The sequence below is a fragment of the Puntigrus tetrazona genome, chromosome 5, assembly GCF_018831695.1.
Source record: "Puntigrus tetrazona isolate hp1 chromosome 5, ASM1883169v1, whole genome shotgun sequence".
Taxonomy (NCBI): domain Eukaryota; kingdom Metazoa; phylum Chordata; class Actinopteri; order Cypriniformes; family Cyprinidae; genus Puntigrus; species Puntigrus tetrazona.
Window position 1 is genome coordinate 20,980,509 of NC_056703.1, and position 18,841 is coordinate 20,999,349.

At 38.6% G+C, this 18,841-nt stretch overlaps 1 long non-coding RNA gene across 1 annotated transcript; it reads left to right on the forward strand.

Moving 5' to 3' along the window:
- The first annotated feature begins 518 nt into the window (after window positions 1-518).
- Window positions 519-18,580, forward strand: LOC122345965. Its single transcript, XR_006251063.1, has 3 exons — window positions 519-659; window positions 2,600-2,650; window positions 18,167-18,580. It is a non-coding gene; the product is annotated as an uncharacterized LOC122345965 (long non-coding RNA).
- Window positions 18,581-18,841: the final 261 nt, after the last annotated feature.

Consider the following 18,841-nt stretch of genomic DNA (forward strand, 5'->3'; position numbering starts at 1 on the left):
ACATGAAAACGGATGAATGGGCGTTGAAGGTGATTGTCTGAATATAAAAAGAAATAATGTTTTGAGCTTTCATTTTCAAAAAAGTGGTCGTCGTGTTATTGTCTCCCAAACCTTCACAACAAGCAGGAAGTCAAAAGACAATTTCCTCAAACATTCCAACACATTAAGTTTTTTTTTTTTTTTTTTTTTTTGTAGGCATTATCTTTAGTTTCATTGGCCAACATTGCTTGCTACAAAAAATGTGCTAGACTTATATTTTGATTGATAGAATGATATATAGATTTGATAGCCTGGTAGATCACCAGGAAAACCCTACAGGGTCACCGGTTATACATGCAACAAGTAAAGCTGGTTATAATGGTGGCTATAATGTTCACTGCTACTTTTGTCTTTTTCATGTTCACATTATATATAGCCATAATGCATTAGCTGCAGTAATTCAACGTCGTCAATTATTCCCTACTCGTGTAAAACCGAGCAGGACACACGTTTGAGAGCAGTAGAGGGCGCTAAAGCCCTTTCTAATAGTGATTATGAGACTTCATGGCGGCCTGCTTCGAGCCATTTTCTTAAATGCGATATTTTCGTCTCACGTAGGCGTGATGATAGATTCACTTACCCACTCAAGTCTTCAAATAAGCTTTTATCAATTTATTAAGGTAATTGTCGTTTTTCTTTACGGTTTCTGTTAACTACATATTGTATAGAACGCGGAAATATGAATCGATATTCGTCCTGAATCGGAAGGTTTCCTTCATCCGGTGATCTCTGATGGGCCTAGCGTGTAGTTTAGCCTGTCTGCACTGAATTAGCTGACACCCTTAGTGCCAGCGAGTATTATTTTAAAGTCAGTTTGTGATTTTTAAATTGTTTAATAAAACGTAAATAGCCTTTTTTTAATGACCAACTAGGCTTATTTTATAAAATATAAAGAGTAAACAATTACGAAAAAAAAGTGAAGTTGGTTTATTATCATCAAATCAGATGATTTGTTTAATGTTTAAGACGTGACAACTTGCCCCGCTGTGCCGGCTCCTCTGATGCACATTGATGGGATGACTGGATATATATTGTGGCGTGAGCCTGGTTTCATGGGGTCTGCACTTTTATTGTTCTCATGTTATAACCAAAATACTATGATACAGTATTTTTAGCTTACAGGAATCCTAACAAACGTTAATTATTCTAATATAAAATAGTGCTTTAAAAATGGCAACGAGCACATTTGTCTGATTTGACTTAAAAGTAAAATTTAATGAGGTTTAACCTCTTCAACAATGCCCTGCTCCCCCTTAATGGTTATTCTCTACCACTGCAAGAATGCTGTTACAGTTCCTTGATAAATGGTAATAAATTGAGCAATTTGCCTTTTGATATTGAGACGGGGCCCTCTGGCAACACAACTGGCGGTCACCTTCTTCCCTTTATCTTTTTGTTTTCCTCCTCCTTGAGCTCAACTCACTTCCTCAGCCTTTAGCCAAGCAGCAACCGCTCTGTGAAGGAAACGGTATTTATAAACAAATACTGCTTCCTTTTTTTTTTTGTCCGCAGCAGCATGAGTTTGAAAAGATGCTGCTGGTACAGCAAAGTTCAGCTGCAGTGGGCTGTTTCATTAAACAAGTTTACCAAACAAGCCAGGCTTATTTCAGTTAGTGTGACTTATTTTGAACCAAATCAATTGGCGACAAGTTAGTCTAACTGAAATAAACCTGGTTTATTTGGTAAACTTGTTCGGTCACCGGAGATGAAGAGTCACCTCAGGTTGACCATACAAACCCCTTCACAAGAAGTTAAAAGGTATAGACGAGGAGGTGGAAGAATCCAGCGTTCCCGGTGGCGTACTGAAGATCTCAGTCCCTCTGCAGGAAATGTGGGAACGGTTAAAGATCAATGTAGCACTTTAAGAGAGTCAACCTCAGGCCACACTTTGAGTCCGTCTCTGCGGGGTCAGCATTTTGAAGGATAAGGGTGACAAGGTCAGCCTTCAAGTCCCATCAAAAAGAGTTTCTTCTCTCCTTGGGTCTGTTCTCCTCCTCGGGAAAGTGGCAGGAACACACAGACAATGATTTGTCACCAGAAACGGCCCTGATAATTTCCAATTTCATGGGAGCCGGAGAAGAGGCCAGGACGGTCAGCCACAGCTGGAAGTGTGTGTGTGTCCGCTGCGGGCCGGGCCATTGTTAGAGCCCCAGCCGCAGGCCACTGTGTGTGCGGGACGCTTTTACTCAGAGCGCCCCGACAGCCAAATGTCACCATTAACCATGCGCTGCAAAATCGGAGGCATTCATGAGCGACGCTCCTCATAAGCCATAAAAGGGGTCATCGGTGAGGGTGGCTCAAGTTCAGCAAGGCAGATTCAATGGTGTCATGCTTGTTCTGCTCTTTGATGTGACGTGTGTGTGGAAATGTGGCTTCTTTCTCACACTTGTTAGCGCTGTCAATCATCCGACGGGTCGTCTAGTTAAACAGTTGTCTGTTCTCAGTGCTGGCGCTGTGAAATCTGTGAGATTGTTGACAGATCATCAGATAATTTGATCAGTGGTTGATTTGTGATTGCGATCTGGTCTGATGTCAGAATGTCCTTTCTGTTCTCTCGTAGATGTTTTTTATCTCCAAGACACAGAACGGCTCCCTTTCTGGACGCTGATTGGTCAGTACAGTGTTACGGTGTAATACCTAAAGACCCAAGCTTTACCTTAGCGCTAGGTAGATTGGAGTTTTATGGCTTTTAGTCTATCATTTTAATCCAACTTTTTGGCGCTAAACTCATAAAAATCATATCAAATCGTAGTTCATGGCTATGAATTAAACTAAAGAAATAGGAAATATGTCAAAAAATGATTTTTGTCAAACCTTTGAGCCTAAATTTATTTGTATGTAGCATACATTTATATGCTACAATTAAGGGAGAGTTCACACAAAAAATGTATTTAAAATGAAATCCTGTCTTCGTTTATTCACCCTCAAGTTGTTCCAAACCACCAGTTTCTTTCTTCCATAAAACATAAAATATATTTTGAGGAATATGGGTAACCGGACAATTAATCAGCTGTCTGGTAATTCAGTATTTTATTTAATGTCATCTTTTGTGTTGAACAGATAAAAGATACTCACACAGGTTTAGCACTATTGACAGTAAAGTAATTGATAACATTTTTTTTTTTTTGGCTGCGCTATCCCTTCACAGGTATTTATGTACACCTTTGCTTATGTTAAATATTTAATCATCCCCCATCCACATTCTAAATTCTTCCGATTTAAAATCAATAATGGGCAGTTAAATGTACAGTGTCAAGTGACAAGTTAAATACAGGTGGAGAAATTGCACAAAACGGAAAACCTTCAGTGTAAATGTGGTTAAACGCGAAATGATGCACTTCATCTTTCATGAAAATATGAATAATATTTGAGTCGTTAATGTTTTTAGGAAGTAATTTAAGGTAGCACAGTAGCATGTTAGATGTACCTACTATAGTAATTACAGTAAGTCATGCGTAAACACCCTAAACCTATACTGAGCATATATTGATTAACATTGCCTAATGCTCCGTTGTGTAATCAGACAGTAACGACGCCACCTGTCGCCTCGACCCTCACACGGCTCTCAGGTGATCAGGTGCTCTTGCAGTCTCGGGGGATCTGTCAACATCAAGCCCTCCCAGCTCTCGACACACTTCCTACAGCCCTTTATCCCTCACACGCAATCTAACATTTGCTCTTATTGTCAATGTTGGATAAACACAAGAGCCTCTTTGATCACGGCAAGAGCAACCTGTTGATGTTGTGGCGGAGGAGAGGAAAGAGCAGGAGGGGTAGGTTGCGCCTCACAGTGCTACAGGAAGTGTGACCGATCTGCCGGTGATTTCCATTGTCTTCTGTTGTCTGATTGACACGTCGGCGAGAGCCCGAGGGATGGTCATCGGCTCCGTCCTCGGATTTCTCCGCAGGTCACGGGTTAAATCAAGGCATATTTTGGAACGGATCAAAAAGCGAGGATTTTATGATGAGTGTCATTAGCGCAGACAGAATACGAGAGCGATCGCTTGAAAGCGCAGGAGTGCGGAGATGGAAACGCTTGCTCAATTTATTCCGGTTCTTTTCTATTCCTACTTTTCTTTTTTTTTCCCATCCTCTGCCTATGTGGCTAACTTTTCACTCCATTCTCTGCCTCTTTCCACTGCCACCAGTTTCTTTTCTCTAGGCTCTTAGGGACTCAATTGAAGGGCAATGAGGCAGCTAATGCGCAGAAAGATAGAAATTTACTTGCTTTAAGTTCATGCTGCAGACCTCTCTGAAAGAGAGCATTCAGCTGCCCGCCGCTCCACAATAAGAAGCGATTGAATAAAGCCTGCAAGCAGGTTCTTAGCGGCTACATGATGGTTCAGTTCACGGCCCATTTGCCTCCAATGCTCTCCTCTTTCTCCCCCGCATATTTTTTATCTTTTCCTCTCTCTCAGAATGACATCTTTCGGCCGGACCCCCCTGCTGAGGAGGTTTAAATGAAATGCATTGATACGGGCACAAGAAGCAATTTGTCTCTTGAACTGTTCCAAGGATTTAAAGAGAGTCAAGGAGAGAGAAAGCGAGAGAACGATTGAGAAGGTTGTCAGAGAGAACGGTTTTACACTGCCGTGTCCGAAACCGGACACACGGGATGCAGTGTTTCCGCAAAAGATGTTTATATTTAGATTTTTGATGATTTTGTATTCTGAAGATTGACTGAGAAGAGTGACTGACAGTGTAATGTTTTTTTTTTTTTTTTTTTTTGTCCGTCTTAATAAGTGGCAGGTGCATGTGCTTGTGAAGACCATCTCTCTTCACATTCAAATAGATTTCTCTCTTTTAAGCAGAAGCATTCTATAGCAGCTCCAGGGACGAGTATCTTCAAACAGAAATGACTTTTTCTTTTCAGCACTCACTTTCGTGGCGAATGCAGCTGGAATTTCATTTAATGATCAGTGGTATTCCTCACAATGCCTTCAATTCGAGATAGAAACGCACTTTTCTTCCCGTGACTGTTACATGTTCTCATCAGATCAAGTATATGTGACCTCACAAACTAAGCGGTATTTAACCTCTATAGACCGCCTCTGTCTACATGTCACACACTCTTTCGCTCCGATTTACCCTTTCTCACCCCGAGTCTCTCGCTCTCTCTTTTCTCTCTCAAACCTCCAGCTGTGAATGTTTGTTCAGATGGAGTGAAACCATCAAGATGAGAAAATATCATTGCAGTCTCTTCTCTCTATTCTCGCTGGATTCATTGCCAAACACCCCCCACCCCCTCCTCCCATTCTATTTTCTGTGACTCTATTTCTTTCTTTCTGATCTGCTTCTCCTTCACTGTTACACTAGAGTCTGGAGGCCTAAAGTACGCGAAGTCGGTCTGATTTGGAACTTGTTTATTGGAGAAAGTTTGACGCAAAGTGTCATGGCGGGAAAAAAAAAGAAATAGTTCAGATTATGCATTATTAGGTTGCATTAATTTTGTGACATTGATCGTGTGACTTGTAGATGCAGTCGGATGATCCTTTGTAAATTTCTGCAGATTTTTCAGTTGAATAACTACCAAAGTAGAGATTTAAGATTAATTTGTACGCTTAAAACACTATTCACTATTACAATTGTCGTGCTAACCTAGAATATTGACTGTTTGTTATAAAGAACTTAATGCTTTATTCTGTTTGACCAAATTCTAAATTGACCCTATCCCATACCTAAACATAACTGCAGCAAACAACTCCCTTACTATTAAGCAGCAGCAAATTAGGAGTTTGAGGAGATCTCTTATTTAATAGTAAATATGTCCCTTAATCCAAGTGTAAATAAGATTTCAATTAATTAACCACAAATTTGCCAAAATGTAAAATGCTTTCAGGTACACTTTGAATTGTGGCATATTCTCATTTTTTTTAATTACATTTTTAATTAAATCATTTAAAATAGCATTGTCTCTAGACATCTCATACAGTTTTTGAAGCTGATATTTAGATGCTTTTATTCCATCTAAAGTTTGAAGGTTGTCCTCGGTAAACACTTTATAATAAGTAGAGAACTCATCAATACATGCATAAATGGCTGTATAAAATAACACGAATAAGTGTTATTGTGTATCAGTAATGTATAGCAGCCTTCTAAAACGAAATCCAAGAAGAGGTGTGTTTTTATATTTTGAAAAGCCATATTATTTTCTCTTTCTGCATATTTGTTCTTCATTCTTTGCTTTTAACAGTCGATCTCAACTCTAATCGGCAAATAAAATGAATGCGAATAGCTATTAAAAACTAACCACGGAAACATTTAAATGGCTTCGTCTTTCCCTCTGCCGCCGCCTCTCTCGCAAAGGCCACGAATTCCTCGTGCTGCAAAGAAAGGACACATGGCTATAATATTTTCTCCACGGCTGCATCTGCAGCGGCATTGTGCGTGCTTTCTGAAAGAGAGAGATCCCGGCAATCCATATTGATAGACTGCGAGACAGATTGCGTGTAGGGAGACTGCGCCTGGCTCATTCACAGTACCACTTCATTTATTTGAAGTTTTAATCTAATTATTAACTATTTTGGGGGATAATAAGCTTTGCGGCTGTAATAGGCGAATTGTGTGCCTGAGCTCTTGTGCCGTTGAGAGCGCCAGTACAGAGGCCAATCCTTGGGGGGGTGAGGCCACTGACAAAAGCACTTGTCCAAAAATATTTTGTCAAGTCTTTTACGCGCCATTCTAACAGGGCTTACATTGGAGGCCTGAAAGAGGATGAGAAAGGCGCCTTTAAGGCTTGATTGGCAACTGCAAACACACTAAATGCTAATGAACCCCAGATGGATTGAAGATTAGCACCATAGTGTTTTCTGCTCTCTTTCTCCCCGTCCACAAAAGTTTCTCTCTGTCTCCGCAAATCCACCCCCCCCCCTCTTGTCCCCCCCAACGGATCACCTCTGCAGTCTGCCACCCCTGTTCCCACTCCTAAGCCCTTTTATTGCTCATTTCATACTATTAATAACCTGGAGGCGGAGAGGCGGACAGTAATTAATTCATGGGATCCAGCCCCTTGATCTGGCCAGAGGAGGGGCCTTTGTGGTGGGGTCGAGACGGGGGCCGGAGTGTGTGCAGGTGGGGGAATCGCTCCTGCATCCGTATCCTGACAGAAGCTCTCCGCGTGTTCCTTCCGTCTCTGTCATTGCGCTTTGAATCTCGGATCTTTTTTTTTTCTTTTCTTTTTTTTTAAAGGCTGCACACACTTTCTGGGCAAGTCGAATGCCACATACACTCCGTGTTAATCTCTCTGTCCCATGCGCACCGTCTCTCCCTCCTTTTCGGACCCTGCTGCTGTATAGAGCTGGTGGGACAGAAGCTGCAGTGGCACATGACAAAAGCAAGGCATGAAATTCAATTAGGAAAGGGTCTGCTCAAGATTTCACAGCCTTCACTGAAGAGAATAGCTTTTGATATATTGGTACTCCTATTTACAGCCCATCTAGGCATTGCTCTCATTAGTAAGCACCCCACCTCCAGCCCTCCCTGTCCCTTTCTCTGTCCTTCCCTCTTTATATCTCTCTCTCCATTTTTCTCTTTCTCCCTCTCTGAGACCTGGCTGTTAGAAATCTATTTCGGTCTTATTGTTTTGTTGGTTCACAAATTTATTTTTTTCAAAATTCGTCACTCTGTGGAAGAGACTACTTCAGTTGTATCTGTATACATTCAGCCAACGAATATTTGGGTGATACATATTATATTTATCGTGTAATATATACTTTTTTGGGTTGGAGAGGATTTTCTTTTTTTCTGAAAATGATAGTTAATGTGTTATCCCATTGATCTAGAACTTGGTCAGTGCTAACACAACTTTCCCAAACCAATGTGTAGATAACTTTTTGGGAAATGTATTTTTTAGTTTATCTTCCAGTAAGCAGTATTTTTTTGAAGAACTCATTGTTTGTAAGCCTAACCATGCTAATGAGTAATGACTTTTTAAATAATTTAAACAAAAGATTAAAATTTAATAAGATAAAAAAAAAAAAGAATTCATCCAAAATATAATTTTAGATGTGGATAGTAAAAATAAATATTGTCCACTTTAGACTACACTTGAGTTAATTTGCTTAAATGACAATTAGCCCCAGGTCCTCTTGCACTTAATTGTCTTAGGACGTATCAAGCGTTATTATATTCAATGTCATAATTTGTCCTACATTTATGCACTTTAATATAGCCAGCCTCCCATGGCAATATTAAAATCATTTTCTTTATTCGATTGCCACCACAATTGAGCCCTCCTGAACAAACCATCCATCTATCTCTTTGTTTCCTTTATGCATTAATGAATAAATAGTGTTTTAGCACAAAAAATACACCTTTCAGCATCCGTGTGCTGCTTTATATTTTATTAGAGATAATATTGCTCTCATAACATTGGTGTTGATGGTGAAACTTCTGTGAAGATGCGGGTGTAGAGAACATCATTGTGTAGCTCGGCTTGTTAGTCCTGATAAATGATCCTCATGAAGCTCTGTGAAGTTATGATCCCCCACCCCTGTGCTTTTGTTGTCCAGGGCCCATTGGGTAACTGATGACTGTGAAGTAATTAGTCCAGGCTTGAAAGTTGGCAGGTACGGGCAGCTGTCCTTTGTATGGCCATCAGTGTGTGCCGTGTGTAGACGGTAAAGGGAGCGAGTTTGTATACATGCGTGTGTGGGAGGGACCCATAAAGGGCGGAGGGCAGACCGGGCCCATCTGTTTGACTGAACCCCCACAGCTGCGCCGGTGCAGGACAGACCAGAAGGGCGTCATGTTGACCCACCTCACGCTTGACATGCAAATAGTGACATGTAATTGTTACAAATAGAAATCGAATGATCAGGGGCTGCAGTCCCTATTCGTCATACCGTGTAAAGACCTACATTTTTGGAATATGGCTCAATCATTTTGCTATTACAGGTTACACTTGTTTACATATTTTTGGGCGTATGTTTGACAGAAACATGGCTAGATTTAAGATTACTCTATACACGGTGAACAGGGGGTCAGTATTGAATAAGGACATCCACAATGATGAAAAGGAAATATTTAAACAAAAAAATGCACACATTTGCCAATTTCTTAGAAATGTTTGTTTGTATTAATGGTTCATGCAAAAATTTGTCATAATTTAAAGAAAAAAAAATTCATTGGTTGTATGGATTTTTTTTTTTTTTTTTTTTTTTTTTTTTTTTTTTTTACTTGAACGTGGAAAACTTGACACAGCATAAAATATACCATGTATTTAATCTTTTCTGTCACTGTATACATTAATAGATTATGCCTTAGTTTCATTAATGAATGAATCAATTATTACTTATATTTAAGTGAATAAATCCATTCATGAAGTGATTCAGGTTGGTACGAATGGGATTTTTAATGTAGTTTTGAATAAATTAATAAAGCCAAACAAAACCCATTATTATCTCACTCATAAATGTTTGAAATGGGCAATGCATTTCTGATGGACAGTCAGAGCCAGACTTAATTAAAGCTTTAAGACATGTAAACATGACAAGTGATTGATGCATGACAAATATCTCATTCTAGGCTCTCTTGCTGTGTGTAACCCAGAAGAGCCGTTTGACCTACAGTAAATGGGTTTGTACAGGTAATCAGGCCTTTAGAGCTTCTTTAAGCCTCTTTACCTGATGACTTGAAGGCAGAGTATATTTTGCATCCTTCATTAGCTCCATTTAACCACCATCACATATCGATAAATATTTCATCCAATCTTTGCATAATTCACTTAGATAAAAAAAAAAAAACAACGCATCGCTACCGATCATTTGGCTACATTGTAGGAAACATGATATTATATGTTTGTAATGATAAATGACAATGAAATTCATCCATTAGTTGACAAATTAATTCTTTTCATCCCTTTGTGTGCACTGTGTGTGTGTGTGTGTGTGTGTGTGTGTGTGTGTGTGGAGGGGGCCTGTTCACTGGAGGACCACTCTGAGATAAAAGGGTATGTCTAACTGCCAATTAAACATTTGCACGTTAATAGCAATTAAACTCAATTAGATGATGTTTTTTCAATATCGTTTGGATTTGGACACTACATTAGTCACAATCTATATAAATCCAACACTTAGCACAATGCTGTCAGATATATGCCGTTATGGTCATATTGTAGCCTCATTTTTATTACCACACTCTCAGAAAAAAGGTACAATCTGTCTTTAGGTCATTACCCTATAAGGTACAAACTTAAATGGTACATCTTTGTAGTTTGTATTTCCCCTAAATAGTAATATTTTAGTAATTTTTTGTGTATAATGACTGCATATATTAAAAAAAAAAAAAAAAAAATTCTACTTTCAACTTGCATACTATATATATAGTGTGTGTGTGTATTTTTTAGGTTAGCAACGGCATAGTAAGAGGTATAATGCACAGTCAGCTGGTCATTATTTCAGCATAAGCACCCTTATGACCTAACTGTACATTATCACTTATTAAATGATAAAGATGTCCGCATGACCTGTTTTTGGGTGCCCTTTGGTTAACACAGTGAAGAAATGGGACCCTTTCACCTACCCAGATGAGCTGAACCTAATTACTGGTTTAAGTTTCCCTCTCAAGTTCCTCTGCCCTCCTCTTCTGACAGGGTCTCTCTGTCAGAGTTACCCCAGATGACTGAGCATGTGACGGACGAGGTGCTATTAGGAGAGATGCAACTTGCAGATAATCAGCTCTGATTAGGAGCACCATTTTTTAAACACACACACCTGTGGAGGGATTCGGACCCTCCCTCTCCCCTCTTCCCCTCTCTCTCTCTCACTCCCTAATAACAGTGTCCAAAAACTGTTTGCATTGCATCCTTACTTGCATGTCTTCTTCTGATTTGGTTTTGAATATAGCATTGATGTATCGCTCTGCGCACAAATAGATCTTATAATCCTTTGCACGCAGTTCTGATGGAGTAGTAAGTCATGTGTGTTTAATTTTAATATATTTTAAAATATAATTTACTCTTGTGATGGCAAAGCTGAATTTTAAATAGTATTTTTCCTCAGAATTCTTTGATGAATAACATTTCTAAAAAAAAAAAAAGTTTTTTGGTTTTTTTAAATTGTGTACCAATAGTTTCTGCTGTCACTTTTGATCAATTGAATGCATCTTCATTATAAACCCTAAAATGTTTGACTAAGTATCATAAAACAGACTGCCTAGAATTAGTGACCTAACTTGAACTAGCAATGGCCATTAGCGACAAACAGGACAGTTGCTGGTTGTGTGACTCAGACCCTTCACTCCTTTTTTTTTTTTTTTTTTATAGCTTTTTGACCCTTTTTTCTTCATGTTTGGACTTCCACAATGCCCCTGTGTGGCCTGATGCTTCTCCTGCCTCTGGTCCTGGGGTGGGGGTCAAAGGTGACCTCGAAGGCCCTGCGCCTCAAGGTTTAGATGAGCCGTCCTGTCCTTAAGCTTTAGCTTTATGGCCCTGAGGTTATTAAGGCTTTTTTGAAAAGCCATAAGGCTGCACTGTGCATGAGAGGAGACATGTAATGAAGTGGATAATGGACGTGAAGTGTGCTGGACAAAGCTACACATTATGACCCTGAGAGCTGATCCTCGCCGCTATGCCACATGAATTAAGAGCATGTTAGTGCACTTAGCATAGTAAGTGCAGGTAAAATGTTAGATCAGAGGTTTAAATATAGCATATTGCTCACTGGTGGATGGAAACAGATTTATTAGTTTTAAGGGACTTTAAAGGTGCACTCAGTAATTTTTTTTTCCTCAGTAAAAGTTTTATCCCAACTACTGTTTTGATAAATAAGTATAAAATCATATGCACTGACTCCACTCTTATAAGTGGCGTTTTTATTTTATATAGTATGGGTCCTTCATGGGGTTGCCGAATTGTGGTCTCATGGCCAGTTCTTTACTAGAGTGCTGCAGGGATGATGTATGTTTGTAAGCCAACTGAGTGGAACTGATTTGGCATTTTAGCACTTCCAGTTCTATTATCCTGTAATCACCCTTTTTGAATAAATCCTTGAAATAAAGTCTGTGGTTAACACACACGCAAAATATCTTCACGTAATTTCATTAGCGTAAAATAACCCCCAAAATCACTCCTCTGTGATTCCTAAAATTATCCTTGAAAAGCCAGTTGCTGATATAAAACGTTAGCCAGAGCATAAAACGTCATCCTCCCAAACAGGTAAACACATTTACTCCAGTAGTACACAAACTTATAGTTTGTAATGTAAACTACTCTAACTCCAAATTTAAAAAAAAACATGTTTTTTAAAAAAACACTCAAAGAGGTTTACAGTGGTGATGTTGAAATACTGGCGCATCGCTGTATTTCGTTTATATCCCACATTTAGCTTTTTACTTATGGTTTGTATTTAGTCTTCTACTAAATGTTTGTAACTATTTAACAAAACAGTTCAAATCTGTGTAAAAGGAAACTGAAATGGCACGGTTGCGTCAACAACTGTGTGTTTATGTCCCTTTTGCATTTGTTAACACTATCGGGTAGGTTACGGGTTGGATTTGGTTTACGGCATATTTCCAACATGATAGAGCATTAGCTTTTAGCGACAGTCCCCAGCTATTTCAGTTCTGAACTGCTGCAATACATGCCTATATCAAAGTAATAAAAATATGTCAGGGTTCACGTACTGAACCTGTGTTTTAGCGCCATTTAGTGGACATTTCTCTTTGAAACTGCATCAAAACATACAGTAAGGCACCTAAAAACTGCTGCACAAAAAGTGCACAGAGGTACGTATTTTTATAAGACCGGGTTGACTTTCTGGTTGGCCTACAAGAATATGTCATCAGTGTGGCATTTGTTTTCCTGTCATGGAATAAATCATGATTGCAATTTTAATTAGTAAGTCAGTAGAGAGTTGCTGAGAACAGCATAAACCACAATTTTTTGTGTGCAGTTTTACTTTTTTTAGTTTTTTGGTTTTTTTAATCTCTCTCTCTCTCTCTTCCATTTCAATACAAAAAATGCAAAGTCTAAGGACGCGTGCTCCTGGTGCAAATGAAAATTGTCATTCAGGTTTGCCGCTCTTTTGCTATTCATAAACAAACACATCAAGGCTCTTCACTGATTGTTCTTGTATTGATAACCGCATGACAATCACATTAACGAGAGCGCGTGCTTTCATCAGTTAGTACATTAACATCTTAATATGGCCACCTCTATTTTGGCAGTCAGCTGCGGATCGTTGCACGGACACATTTTGTCCACCTTGAAACAAATGCAAAGAATCTTCCTCTTTATTTTTTGTCTCCCTCTGTTTGCCTAGAAAATAATCATCCCTATGTCTCTCTGATAAAAGAAAGTAAAATTTGTGGTTTGCATATTGCATGTGGTGTAATCAAAAACAAAACAAGAGGTACAATGTGCCATCAGTAAAACAGAATTTAGATAAGCACAAAGACATTAACGTATCAAGGTAACAGAAAGCAGAGAATTGTTCGGCGCTCGAACAAAAACATTAATTACGATTTTTTTTTTTTTTCCACCACTCCTCCTCGCGCAGCCCGTTCAATGAATTGGCCTTAGAAATGTCTTCTTTTCAGGCCCATATGTGTGCCTAACAAATGAAGCGATGCCAATTTGAAAGAATTGTCATTTTAATGAGAGCGATTAATTATTGCGGCTAAGGGAGCGTTTGATTCACAAACATCAACTCTGTAGGAAAGGGTGAGTAGGCTTCTTTCTGCTAGACTCCATACAATATCAAATACATTCATATTCCTTATTCAGCGCCACAATACGCCTTATACAGTCTGTCACCATACCACGTCTGGTGGAGTGCTCTGAATGGGCGGAGTTGGTGACCTTGGGTAGATTGATAGAAAAAGCCTTTTTTTAATACTTTATGTATGGCCCTTTCATTACCTTACAATTCATAGGTCTCAGCGTATTGTGGGGTAATTCGCCTGGAAGAAATGTAAAGATCAGAATGATTTACATTAAAATAAAAATTCAGCAAAAGGCAAAAAAAAAAAAAAAAAGCAATGTCAATGGGTGCAGAAACAAACTGGAGATGTGTCATAAGGTGAAGAGCCTGTATCGATGCAGGCTGCTTTATAAACACCCGAAGGATATGAAGATAACATTAGTCTGTCAAATCATTAATACGAAGTCGATTAGAAGGGATAATTCACCTAAAACTACAAATAGTTTTCATTTACTCACCCTCATGTTGTTTCAAACCTAAATGTCTTTCTTTTGTGGAACCCAAGAGATGTCCATACAATGAAAACTGTAATTGTAAATAAGTACTTTTAGGAATGTTAAAAACCTTATGCATTAAAAAATATATATACATACTTTAAATAAATAAATAAATAAATATATATATATATATATATATATATATATATATATATATATATATATATATATATATATATATATATATATATATATATATATATATATATATATATATATATATATATATATATATATATATATATATATATAAATAAATAAAGTGTGAACTAGAATTAGGTGAAATTTTAAGGGCTTTTTGGACTCACTTGACTGCATGTGTGTAATTCCATAATGACGTCTTTGAAATATAGTTCAGTGCTGCTGAATATAAGTTATGATAAACAAAAAATATATATTATTATTTAAGAATTTTGTCATTTATTTTGAAACTTTTTTGTAATCATTACGAAAATCTATTTAAAATATATTAACAATGAATGTAATATTTAATAAAACTACAGTTAAAATTATGATCTAGAATTTTATGTGACTTAGTATGTTAGTCAACACCTCAAAATCTGTGCACAACTAAACATATATTAAAACTTTTACTTTAAAGTCAAACTTTTAATTTGACATTATTACAAAGTGTAACAGCCATGGATGTGGCTTTTTGTTTCAAAATGATCAAATATTGAATTTTTACTATTTAAGTACGAGTGCACAATCAATAGAGTTAAGTGAATTTTTTTTCACCAAAACCTAGTCATGCACGTTTGGAACAACATGAGGGTGAATAAATGTGAATGTTACACATTTCTGATGAAACGTCTGACTTCACAGCTTCATGAGTATCTTCTCCTGCGGTTCTCTTCAGCAAAGCCCCCCCTCTTCCTTATTAAATGATCCCGTAACTCTCAGGAGGAGGGCCAATTAGGAGGCTGAATCTCAGACGCATGCACTTCTGTGAATAAACATGATCGCCAGTGAGCGTGTATACCTGCACTCCTGCAGATGCATGCCTATCCCCTCTCAAATTAGCTTCAGAAAATCACCTGACTGACATCTCTATTATGTCAAAAGTCTTAAAATCACTTAAATCAAGACGCATCATTCCTGTTTACTAGACATATCTGTTTTTATCTTCTAGCTGGTGCTACGTAACTTCAGATGTAGCCAGTGTGTGTGCGTGTGTGAGATCAGACGTGGTTGTTTGGTGGTGTGTGTGTGACTCACAGAAGCATGACAGACTCCCCCTGTGCAACACAACACACTGATTGGCAAATTGCCAAGCGTATCCGCTGCAGCCTGAGTTGCGAGTGGCAGGTAGAAATTGAAAAATGTGAAGCGCACTTTTCCGCTGATTGCTCGAAAGATTACCGGCGCTCTCCTTCTCTTTCTCAGCATCAGGTTATTTTCTGCTCCTTCCTTTTCATATAAATGCGGTAAATACATAACTAGCGGTAACTAGCGAGCGCGGTGACAAGTAGTCTATTGAGCGTGAAGGTGGGAACTGGGACTGGAAAGAGGCTCGGGGGGGAGAGTGTGTCATATTTGTCACCTTGTTTTCATGCGTATGATGGCTGGAGAGAATAGAGCCGTGGCAGCTGTTGTCATCTGCTGTGTCACTCTCTGAATCCGGCCGTCCGTGTCGACCTGACAGACAATCCATCCTTCCATTGATCGTGTCACTCAAGTGTTGGTTTATTTGCGTCGCTGTGTAGCGTTTAAGCGCCTAACGGGTTGAAAATCACCCCGGCGGTGTCGAGAGGTCTTCATCCGACTCTGGATCTTCACTATTGTGTGGATGACTGTCAGCTGCTAAGCCCGCAGAGCCCTCGGTGGACATTGGCAGCCTCTAATTTACCCAGATAGGCCTGCGAGAGTGGCGGCTTTCTCCCCAGCAGGTCTACCTTTTCTCAGTCTATTAAAATTCTCCTCCTAATAAAAGCAAATTTGATAAACGCCTTTTCTACCTGTTCCATTACGGAGCCCCTGCTGTGCAGTCACACAAGAGGCTGAAAAGAGCCCTCTCCCAGTGAGTCGAGCCACCAAGAGAGCAATTAAATGAGGTACACTTACCTTACTCGCCCCTCTCTCTTTATAACTGCCTTTAAACGTTCATTTCAAAGCCCATGCTGCTCTTTCTTGGTTACAGGGAAGGAAAGAAAATGCGCGCAACTTTGTGGTGCGTGTCCAATCTATGTTTATTGCTGTTGTTTCAGAATGATTGTATTTATGAGCTGGGCATTAATGAACGGCACCATGAAGACATAATTACTAGTAGGACCCTTGGTATTGTGTTTAGGCCCCTACTTTGAATTTCCGAGTTCTGTGGCAGAAATCACATGGGGCTGATGATAGACCGCACGATTTGTATGCACAGCCATGTTGCACACTGCAGTGTTGTTATAGTTTTGAGTTTCGCTTTCCATGTTATTTTTTGTGGATATTTTAAAATTAGTTTTGCTTTTAATATTTAAGGGTTTTGTTAAAGTTGGCATGAAATTACAATTTTTGTTATTGTTATTGCCTATTGTGACGTATATCCATGTCAAATGATTATTTGAATGAGAAAATATTTTAGAAATTGTTGGATCATCAGTTACTGGAAGAGAGGGATTGAAACTCCACTGGACAACCTAAAGGGCAGGGAATGTAAATTCTTTCATTAAAAACCCAATGATGCACGCATTTAAATACAATATATATTAAAATGTTATAAATAAATGAATTAAAAAGTCATTATTTGATTTCATGGTCCCTAAAAAATGTTTAGGTGTTACTAAATTTCTCATAGTCTATTGTTATAGCAGGTTTAATGCAGGTGGGTAATAAACATTCAACGTTTTAGAATCAAACTAAAATCAGAAATATTTGTTGCAGACTTTTAATTTAACAGATTTGAACAATTGGGGACAGTTGTTCATTTTTTTTTTTTCTTTTTTTGTATTTTCAGTTCACTTAATAAAATGTGTTCATTTTAGTCATTAATAGTAATAGTTATGCTAGCTAAAGTGGTTGCCAGAAGACTTTACTACAGGAGTTAGTTATCTGATTTATTTATTTTATTTATTTTTCTCCAAGACTGGTCATAGCTTTTTAAAGGTAGACTGGTCTAAATTGAATCCTGAGAGTAAGACCGATCTCCCATTGGTTAACTGCTAGTTTTTCAAACTAGTTCTTAATACACAGCCCTAACAAAATACATTTATGTATAACTGTTTCAATTATTCTCTGTGGCATCACGAACGAAAAAATGCACAGTTAAGCATCTGTTATACACCCAATAATCATTTTTTATTTTGTTGAATTCACCTTAAAATCTCAACGTAATAAGTAGAAAGAGATAGTGAAACAATATAGTGCTATCGATCAGTTTTTGATCGGATGGAGGACATGTGAGGTTTATGAATGCTGTGAGGTTTAATCTGACTAAACGATTGGAAAAGTTTGATCTCACCAGAGAGAAATAGTTATAAACTTTTGCTTAAAAGATAAAATAGATCATAAACGTATGACCTATGCATGGATGAATCATATACAATAAAATAATTAAGACACATTTAAAAAAAAAAACATATAGTTTCCATATAGTTCCTGGTCGGAAAAAAATGAACACAAATCAAATCGTAATAACTATTTCCATAAAAACTTCCCTATGGAACAACTGTGCACAATGTGGTTGGCTAAGGTGTTGAGATGATTGACTTGGCCCTCATTGGTTTGATTTATCTCATGACCATCAAGACCTTACTAATTGATTGACTGACTGATGAGCTTGCTAATTAATTCTGGTGTGCAGCCCCTGATTTATTGGCTAACGACGCTGACCACTGGCGTCTCAGACTTTTAAACACACACCTGAAGGTGGACCTTTTAGGCATCTCTTCCCATGCGAGTTGTTTATCTCTCTGATCTAATGATGGTCTCTGTTCTCCTTCATAGTCCCTGGGGCCTTGAGAGTGGAACAGTTTGCAGACCCTCCATTTGGCGCGATCTACTGCAGAACTTGTTTGTGTCCTGCTTGGTTTCAGTTGTTCGCATGACACAATGGAGGATATCATTTTTGGGGAGGTGTGGAGCAGTGAATTGCTCCCCACTCCACTGAGCCATCGTACACAGACCTTTTACACTCGGCACAATACACCCTGCAGCACACACACAGCACTTACACCGCGACCCCACCTCCTTTAAAACCAAACACAGCACTTAGCAGTATTTTAGCCTCAAACACACAGCCCACAAAACACACACACACACACACACATCTTGACCCTGTCTGGAGTGCTAACTGTCAGCAACGTTCAGGGTGGACGTATAGTTTGTGTCCATCCTAAATGTGTCTGGATAATTAAAAATAAAAGTTAAGAGAAAAAAGACTTAAAAGTGTCATTCTTTCTCTTGCATCTTGGAATATGAAGCCTCTTTTTGGACTCCTTGCCATTAGCTTCATTTTTGCACTTAAAGGTTCATTTGATTTACTTTCTCTTTGTGTTGTCCTCCTCCTTTAACACTGCCCCCTCCTATTTCTTCAGGAGAGGTTTAATTGCAGGGTTACGGGAGCGCAGTGCTCCTGGATGCCGCGCGGCCGAACGGGACCTACCCTGTCATTTACTCGCG